Source organism: Elephantulus edwardii, unplaced genomic scaffold (assembly GCF_000299155.1).
Source record: "Elephantulus edwardii isolate Elephantulus edwardi_28Jun2011 unplaced genomic scaffold, EleEdw1.0 scaffold00282, whole genome shotgun sequence".
Taxonomy (NCBI): Eukaryota; Metazoa; Chordata; class Mammalia; order Macroscelidea; family Macroscelididae; genus Elephantulus; species Elephantulus edwardii.
In genome coordinates this window covers 2,690,904-2,701,265 of record NW_006400032.1, presented here as the reverse complement: position 1 = coordinate 2,701,265, position 10,362 = coordinate 2,690,904, and positions in this window count along the sequence as shown.

Genomic DNA, 10,362 nt, shown 5'->3' with positions numbered 1-10,362 from the left:
ATCTTGATCTTGAGTTCATCGACTTTATTAAATCTTACTTTCTTCACTTATATTTCATAATGTTGTTAGGGAGATGAATTTTTATAATCTGTGTGAAAATGACTGACTGCATGTTAAGTGCTCTTTTCAATTACTTACATTGGAATTTAAAGAGATAGAATTATACCATGAAATAGAGTTATAGAGGAGGGTGCAAATGGTTAAGCATTTGGCAGAAAGGTTGGTAATTTGACCCCACCCCTTGACCAGTGGTACCTTATAATCAGGCCAGGTGATAAGCTTCTGAAAAGTCATAGCCATGAAAACCTTTCAGGGAGGCTCTTTTCTGTATTCATGGGACCACCATGAGTTGGAATCAACTCTATGGTAATTAGTAATTAGTATACTCTGTCCATTGGTGGAGGGTCAGATAAAGAGAAAGACCCTCAACAAGATGGATTGGCACAGTGATTTTAACAGTGGAGCTGAGTGTATACAGAGATCCTAAGGATGGTGCAGGAGAGGGGAGGTTCAGATCTATTATTCACAGGGTCACTATGAGTTGAAATTGACTTGATGCCACCTAATAACAATAACAGCAACCTTTCCTAACACATCACCACATGCAAAGTACTTTGGAAAACGTTTTAGTCTTCAATACTTCAAATAATCAGCTAAGCAACCCACATTAGAGACCAAGCTGAAAGATAGAGCTCCTGGCTTTACGCAATTTATGTATGGTCCAGTCGAGAAAACAGACAGATAACTTTAACCTTAAGCACAATGATAAAGATTCAAAGAAAGAATGTCCCAGAAAACAGACACGTCAAGTTCAAACTCACTGCTATTGAATTGCTTGACTTTTAGCTACCTTCTATATGGTTTCTGAGGCTGTGCATCTTAATGGGAACTCTGGTGGTCTAACTGTGGGGAGCTGTGCTGCGGACCTAACAGAATTGACTCTCTGGTGATTCAAATCCACCTAAGTATCTCCTCTGGAGGAAGATGGCCAATCTGTTTCCATATGATTTACAGCCTCTGAAAACCCATTTGGAGTGTCAGCTATGAGTTGGTTCTGAGTTGACAGCAATGAGAGAGTTAAGAAATCGTGATGGGAAGTTGACTCAAAGGCTCTTAACAGAAGTAGCAGCGCCAACAAGAACAACCTCAACCAAATAATGGATAGAAATGACCTGGAATATAGTAGACACTTAGTAAACACTACCTTCCATTTTAATTTAGGAAAACCTGTAGTTTGAGAGTATAGAATAACATTAACTGCTCCTAAGTGTTCCAGTGATCATCCCGATGTGGTTCTGCCAGGGGCTTGCGACTTCCTTCCCAAACAGGCTCGCTCTTCACACTGCTTCGTACTTTGAAAGTCAAGTTCTATAAGCCCTTGAAGGCCACAATATCTCTGATGAACAGTGACAGTCCTGCTAAAAATAGCAGTTATTTGATGATAGTAAGATAAATCATGAATTTAAACACTAGTTCCTGAACTAATCTTGTTTAACAGTTCAGAATGTGTTGGACACTTGGTAGATTATGTGGTGTTTTTTTTTACCTCATTTCTTTACTCCTCCCTGCATCCATGCTGTTTGCCATGTAACTTTGTAATTCCCTTTACTAATGTTGTTGTTGTTGGTGCTGTCGAGTAAAGTATGACTCATAGCAACCCTATGAACAACAGACCTGAACTCTGTCCTATCCTGTGCCATCCTCATTATCTCTGACACAACTGAACCCATTGCTACAGTCCCTGCATCAATTTCATCTCTTTGGAAACCTTTCTTTCACTGACCACCTTTCTAAGAATAACACCTCTTTCCAAAGAATAGCCTGTCTTAGTAACACGCCCAAAGTATAAGAGATGAAACTTCACTATCTTTGCCTCTATCAAGCACTCTGGTAGTGCTTTTGTCCTAAGACATATCTGTTCTTTTGACAGTCCATGAGATATTCAGTACTCTTGCTCAACATCACAGTTCAAAGCCATCAATTCTTCTTCTTTCGTCTTTATTCATTGTCCAGCTCTCAGATGCATAGCAAGTTATTGAAAAGAGAATGGCCTGAATCAGGCATACCTTAGTCTTCAAACATTATTGCTCTTTAGTATTTTGGAGAAGTCCCTGACAGCAGATTTTCCCAAAGCAATACGTTGCATGATCTCCTGATTCCTGGTATTGGATGGAGTGTATTTCCTTGTCCTCTTAATTTTGTTTCTGACCATATGTTTTGCGTCAACCAATAGAAAGACGTTAAAGTGAAAGCATATCAGTTTCAAGCTTCAGTTTTAAGAGTCTTTTTGTGCTTCCACTTACCTTTTTTCTTTTCTGCCACTGCTAGGAGAGCATCTCTGATTTGGCCCTCTGACTCTAGGAAGTGTATGATGAGTGTTGTGTAGAGCACAGTCCACTCAGTTGAATTATCCCTTCCAGGCTGCTGTAGCTAAGCCCCGGCTGTATCAGTTAACCAACCACCACCCACAGAGGTAAATCTCTGTCTGTCATTGCCGTTGAGTCAGAACTAATTCACAGCTGACCTACTACTGGATTTTTGAAGCTGTAAATTGCAGAGGAGGAGATTGACCATATTTTTCCCTGAAAGCCATTATTGGATTTTAGCTGATAGAGAGGTGTGATCTCTCGGTTAGCAGTGACAGAAAAGCTTGGTGTTTAAACATAAAGATGATGTGGTTATACAACCTTACATAGAAGTACTAAAAAAGTACAATGCCACTTCATCAAACATTAAGAAATTGTTGAAAAAGAAAAAAAGTCAGAAAAAGCCACAACTAATCTAGTAATGGAGTCCTTTGGCAGTTTTAACAGTTAACATGCTTGGATGCTAATCCCAAGATTGGCAGTTCATGCACAGATGCTGCAGAAGAAAAGGCTGGAAATCTCCTTTCCAAAAAACAACCATCCTGTAGAGAATAATTGTATTCAGATATACATGAAGTTACTATGAGTTAGAAATGACTCAATTGTTATTTATTTTTAATCAAGTAATAATTTATTATGCATTACACAGGCAGGAAGGGGGTCACGGAGAGGAAGAAATGAAATGATTAAGGATGTTTATAATACAGCCAAACAAGGATCAGGAGAGCATATAAAAGGCGAGTATTAGAAGTACAAATATCAGGGGTGGAATAAACAGTGCTTTGAGTTCCAAGGGGAAATATTTAAGGAAATGCTTCAATGTTGAGCCAACAGAAACTTCTTATGTTGGAGCAGGAAAATGCCTTCATGATAGGATCTCTATTTGTCTTTCTCCTAAGGAAGCATTAGGGGTCTCGGTGCTCTGATACTTTTAAATTTGACAAAATGAGAGAACAGAAACAATGTGGCAATGACCTTCGGCCACCTGGATGGGGGTTAGAATACACAGGTCTGTAAAGTTGAGCATCTGACTCTCTTTTGACAGATGGAAACCTGCGTGATACCCACTGATCTTGGTGTCTACTGACATCAACATACACGTTTTAGAAAATCTGAAAAAGATCACAGACGAGAGCCACAGATAGGCAAGGGAATAGAGAGGAAGCTCCCACTCACTTGCTTTAAGTGTGACTCTGAAGGACACTTGGCCAAGGTGGCCCACATCAGGTCCTCATGGCAGACAGGACTGACAGGCCCCAGCTCACAGCTGGAAACAAAGGAGGACGCTTCAATGATTTAGATCCTCCCAGAAGAGCTGTGGGTGAGCATTAACATTACTGGTAAGTATATTAATTTTCTCCTGGACACAGAGCCTACTATTTGGTCCTAAAAGCCTTCTGAGGTCCCAACTCTTCTCACTATTTCTTAGTTGTTGGAATGGAAGGAAAACCTCATAAGCAGTTCCTTACTTCACCTCTACCTTGCATGCGAACTTCCAAGTGGTAAAACAACCCAGTGGTAGATGGAATTTGCTCCAGGACTTAAGAACATAGCTGAGCCTCTACATCTTGTGGTTCCTAACCTCGACACTATAATAGAAAAAGTGCTAGTCTATAGGCCTTTTATTGTAAGAACCACCTTCCCTCTTAAACTTGATTTGTGCCACTATTAGAACCTCTACTCAGAATATTATTGCTTTTCAATTTTTGACTCATGTACTTTTAATTTGTTAGTTAAATTTGTGTCTTCTAGGCTGCAACACATCCATGATACGTCTTCAAGGATATGAACATGTATGGCTAAGCACAATTTATAACAGTGCATCTAAATTCCAAAATCAGTCTCCACGATAGTCTACGTGTTTCCTATTGCCAAAGGGGCCCTTTAGAGTAGTGAGAGAAGATCTTCACCCTGAAACCCACAGCGTCCCTTTTCAGCAGGAAGTAGCTAAGAGAATACACCATCCCCTTTTCCTTATGAATCAGGGTGAAGTCTCTCTCAGGGAGGAGTGATCGGGAATAGCAAAGGACACACTGACAAAGGAGATTAATCAGAACTGGCTTTGACAAGCACTGTGGCAACTGGACAATTAAAAGACATTCGGGGGGGGGGAAGAACAAACTGGGGAGGAGGGTAGAGAAGACAGTGCAACAATGAATGAATGAAAACCCAAAATCTCTGTAAATGTTCATTAAAACTAATAAAATTTAATAATAATTAAAAAAAAGAAAATCTGAAAAAGAAATATTGTTAATCACCCCTTAACTCAGAATATTCTCCCTTAAAATTAGACATAAGGCACAAACAGATCTGATAAGGATTTTAGGCTTAATGGGGTTTGGGTCAGAAAGGAAACGGAGTCAAGTCAAGTATTTTTTAAAATGGTGCACAGCCTTGACACAGTTGTCAGCCGCTGATGGCCATTCTAGCCAGAGCCTTGGCTGCTGTCATTGCTAAATGCTTTGGAAGCCTAGTAAATACTGGGCTGCCTGAGAAACCTTTTTGCCTGTTTTTAAATGTAACAGCAAGATTGAACATTTCAGGGGAAAGTAACTCCAAAAGAAATTCCTGTTCCCTGGATAAATACAGGCTTTCAATGCACCAAACGACCATTCCAATTTCTTCCTCAGGAAACAAATTTTATTCTAAAAGACCCATTTAGAAGTCTCTCTTGCAATTTGGAGCGTTGAATAGTCTGTTGGTTATACAGGGATGAATTTTATGGGAGTTTTGAGTAGTCCTCTTGGTGGGAAGGAATTCACAACGGGACGGGCAACACAATGTTCCTTCTTGCCATTAGCAGGGAAGGAAGCATTCAGCCCAGTTTTAACAGAGGCTAGAGCTATGTGAACAGTGTCTCCTGGTATTAGTAGTAATCTACCTCATAATACTTTGAAAAAGAATTCAGATTGGCTTTTCTGCTTTCTCCCAAATTAATTCTTTCAGCATCTAGAAATAGATACCTGGGAGATTTGCCAAAGACTCCTTCCCAAGGTTGGCTTAATTAAAGCAGCTCCTTCCTGCATTTTTTGCTCAGGTGAATATGCCTTGACTTTTCATGGGTTAATGTATACCGGAAGTTGTTGGCACCATCATTCCCAAGGGCTAACTATTTTCCTAACAGTGTGAAAATATTACATTCTAGACCAATTGCTAATGTTTCTGGAATGTGGGTTTACATACATGTGAATATCTTTCCTGCATGAATGATAAGATACATTCCTATATTTATGTAGCCTTCTGTTTTTTATTTTTAATAAACAAATGAAGATAATTTGTAACTCCATCTATCTACCTCATTGCATCTGTTTCCTTCCACTTGATCTTCCCTCTTCCGTGAATGAGTTATCTGTGCTCCAGTTAGGAATAATACCTCTACATTTGTGCAGAATCCCAAAGGCATGTAGTTCGAAGCCATCAGCATCTCGGCATGAGAAGGATGGGAAATCTCCTCTCATGCAATTTATAGCCTCTGAAAATCCACTGGAGGATCAGCTATGGGTCAGTTCTGACTCGATGGCACACAACAACAACAACAACAACAACTCATCTTCTTTGAGACATTGTGTATGAGTGAGGGCCTTTGGGGACCCATGCATTATCAGGTTTGGACTCAAGGGTATTTTGTCTTACTGGTGCTAATAACTCCACCTAGAATGAAATTTGGATTAAAAGATGTATTGCAAAATGAGTCAAAGCACTACTTGATCTATTCTGCATATGGAGCAGAATGAAAGGGAGTGCTTTGAATGCAGAAACAGGGACCAGAGTCCATGCTGGTTCATGTTCAGGTTTTTAACATCCCATCCAGAAGACATTTATGGCCTGAATTAGTTTCAGCCAGTGGAGTGGTAGTTGTTATTGGGTGCTACCAAGTTGATTTGGATTCCTAGAGACCTTGAAGTAGAACTTGCCTACAGAGTATTTTTCTATGCTATAATTTTTTTAATTTTACAAATTAAACAAATATTTTGTTTAATGAAGCTGGTACAGACAATGTCCATTTAAAACCCATACCCCGGGCCAAAAAGTACAATAAAATTGAAAGAGAGCAGTGTTCTGATGTATACACTTCTGAGTAAATAATTAACTGCCAATGGAATTTAGAATTTTGCAAGGCCTTTCTCTCATAGAACTGCTAGATGAGTTTGAACTGCCAAACTTGTGTCTATGAGCTAAGCGCGTGAAGTGCGTGACCAATCCACTCTGAGAGCTCCTTAAACGTTAGAGTTGTTGTTAGGTGCTGTTGAGTTGAGTACAGCTCACATAACCCTATGAACAACAGATCTAAACTTTATCCTATACTTTTCCATCCTTACAACTGCTGACACACCATTGCAGCAGGCACTGTGTCAGTCCACCTGGTTGAGAGTCTTCCTCTCTTTCGCTGTCCTCTACCTTCCCAAACGTGTTGTCTTTCCAAGGAATAGCCTCATTTAGCAACATGCCCAACATTTGTGAGAAAAAGCCTCATCATTTTTCCTTTCAAAAAGCACTCTGGCTGCACCCTCTCCTATACTTGTTCATTCTTGTCCGTCCAAGGGATTTTTGGTGCTTTTCTCCAACACCACAGTTCAAAGGCATAAACTTTTCTTTTGTCATCCTTATTTCTTTTCCAGCTCTCAGATGCATTGCAAATGATTGAAAAGACCATGGACTGAATCAGGTGCACCTTAGTTCTCGACTAACATCATTGCTCCACAATAATTTGGAGAGGTCCCTGATTGCAGACTTTCCCAGTGCAGTATGTTTCTTGATCATCAGATTGTTGGTACCAAGTGTACTGACTGTTGATCCAAGTAAGATGAAGTAAGTATTGACAGTTTCAATCTTTTCTCCACTTATCATGATGTTGCCTTAGGTCTGTTGTAGTTGATTTCCTTCGAGTCAAGAATGACTCATAGTGATCCTATGAACAAAAAGGAAAGCCACAGAGTGGGAAACAAACACATGAAGAAATGTTCAAAATCCCTAGCTCTAAGAGAGATGCAAATGAAAACAACTATGAGATATCATCTCACCCCAGTCAGAATACCAAATTCAACAGAGCAGCAAACAATAAATGCTGGCAAGGTTGTGGAGAAACTGGAACCCTTATTCACTGTTGGTGGGAGTATAAAATGGTGCAACCACTGTGGAAGATAGTATAATGCTTTCTCAAAAAGTTGGAAATAGAAATACCATTTGACTCAGCAATTCCACTACTGGGAACCAGCACTGCCACCCAACTAGATATATGCTCACCCTTGTTTATCACGGCTTAGTTCACAATAGCAAAGAGTTGGAAACAACCCAAGTGCCCATCAACAAATGAATGGATAGAGAAGCTGTGGTATATTCACACAATGGAATACTATGCTGCATTGAAAAACAAGGAACTCATGAATATTAAACAGAATGGGTGACCCTCAATGACATTATGCTGAGTGAAATATCTCAGTCACAAAAAAAATACTGCATATAGTGCCACTGTTGTAAAGTGAGACATACATCGGAGTGGGGGGGGGGAACAAAGAGGGGATAAATAACGTGTACTGCATTGAAACAGATGAGGGAGAGAACTGTTTAGGAGGAATATAGGGTTAAGAATTATTGGCTTGACAAGAATCCAGAATGAAAGCTGCGTAGTGTCCAGAATGAAAGCTGCGTAGTGTCATGGACTGGGAGGGGACGATTGTATAACAATGAAAGATTTTTTTTTTTTACTTTTCAAAGAGTAAAGTGAACTGGGAGGGGGCGGTGTGAGCAGGGAGGAAAGTGTGCAACAGTTAGGGTTTCTGGAGGCATGTTATTTAGGAAGTAGATGCCACTCCTGCTTTAGGTGTAGTGGTGAGAATTTTTGTTTTCTTGATGTTGAAATGCAATCCATATTGACGGGTACAGTCTTTGATCTTCTGTAGCAAGTGTTTCAAGTCTCCTTCACTTTCAGCAAGCAAAGTTATATTATCTGCATAATGAAGATTATTGGTGAGTCTTCCTGTAATCTTGATGCCACATTCTTCTTCACAGAGTGCAGCTTCTCGAATTATTTGCTCAGCATAACGGATTGAGTAAGTATGGAGAAAGGATACAGCTATGACATGTTTTTTTCTTAATTTTAAACCACATAGGGTTCCCTTTCTCTGTTCACACAACAGTCTCTTGGTCTAGGAACAGGTTTTGCAAAAGCACAATGAAGTGTTCTGGGATTTCCTTTCTTTTCAATGTTAGCCATAATATGTTGTGATTCACACAGTCAAATGCCTCTGCATAGTCAATAAAACACAAATAGACAATCTTCTGGTATTCTTTGCTTTCAACCAGGATCCATGCACATTAGCAATGGTACCCCGTGTGCTATGGCCTCTTCTAAATCCAGCTTGAACTTTCAGCAATTCCCTATCTGTAAGTTATTCTAGCAGTTTTCGAACCATCTTCTACAGTATTTAAGGGAGATATAGAAAAAGCATGAAGGGAGCACTGAAGCACTGAAGCCTTGGAAGGAGATGTAGAAACATGTCCAGGAAGGAGCTTCTGGTAACTTGGGTTCAAGCAAAATCAGATCTGGACTCAGCGTAACTTGCCTAATTAGCATTGAGAACCCTGGCCAGTTACTAACATGCTATTGTCATTGGGTGCTATTGAGTCAACTACGACTCATAATGACTCTAGGAAAAACCTTTCCCTAATCTGTGCTATCTTCATGATCTCTGATATGCTGTAGCCCATCCCTACAGTCACTGTGTCAATATATATTTTTTGTGGTCTTCCTCTCTTTCTCTGAATCTTAACCTTTCTCTCAGAATATCCTTTACTAAAGATTCATCCTCCCTGACAACATACACAACATAAATGAGATGAAGTTTCACTGCTCTTGCTTATAAGAAGCACTCTGAAAACAACTGTGAGATATCTCACCCCAGTAAGAATAGCAAAATTCAACAGAGCAGTAAACAACAAATGCTGGTGAGGTTGTGGAGAAACTGGAATCCTTATTCACTGTTGGTGGGAGTATAAAATGGTGCAACCACTATTGAAGGCTGTATGGCACTTTCTCAAAAAGTTGCAAATAGAAATACCATTTTGACCCAGCAATTCCACTACTGGGGATATACCCCAAAGAAATCATAATCACCACCCAAGTAGATATATGCATACCCATGTTTATCGTGGCTGTGTTCATAATAGCAAAGAGTTGGAAACAACCTAAATGCCCATCAACAAGCAAATGAATAGAGAAGCCATGGTATATTCACACAATGGAATACTATGCTGCATTGAAAAGCAAGGAACTCATGAAATATTATACAAAATGGGTGATCCTGGAGTACATTATGCTGAGTGAAGTATCTCAGTCATGAAAGGACCACTGTGGCATAATGCCACTGTTTTAAAACAGGACTGCCATTGGGGTTGGGAAAAACTAAGAAAAGAAGGGATAAATAATGTACACTGCATGGAAACAGATGAAGGAAAGAACTGCTTAAAAGGAGTATCTGATTAAGATTATTTGCATGACAGCAGTCCAGAATAAGAGCTACATAGTAAAGTGGACAGGAGGTTGGGAATAGTATAACAATGAAAGAATGTTTTTTCAAAGAGAAAAGTGAACTGCGCAGGGGGTAGGAAGGGAGGAAAACATGCAACAATAAATGAATGGAAATCCAAGTTCTCTATAAACTTTCATTAAAATACCAATTAAAAATAAAGTCTTTAAAAAATAAATGAAAGAAGCACTCTGGTAGCAGTTCCTACAAGATGGATTTGTTTATTCTTTTGACAGTCCTTGAGATATTATATACTCTTTTTCAACCCCACAGCTCTAAGGTATCGATTTTTCTTTAGTTTTTCTTATTTGTTATTCAATTTTCAAATGCATAGGAAGCAATTGAAAGTATCATGGCTTCTGTCAGGTATACATTAGTCTTTAAAATGACCTCATTGTTTTTTTAGTACTTTAAAGAGTCCTTGACAGTGGATTTCCCCCATGTAACATGTATTTTGATTTCTTTTTTTT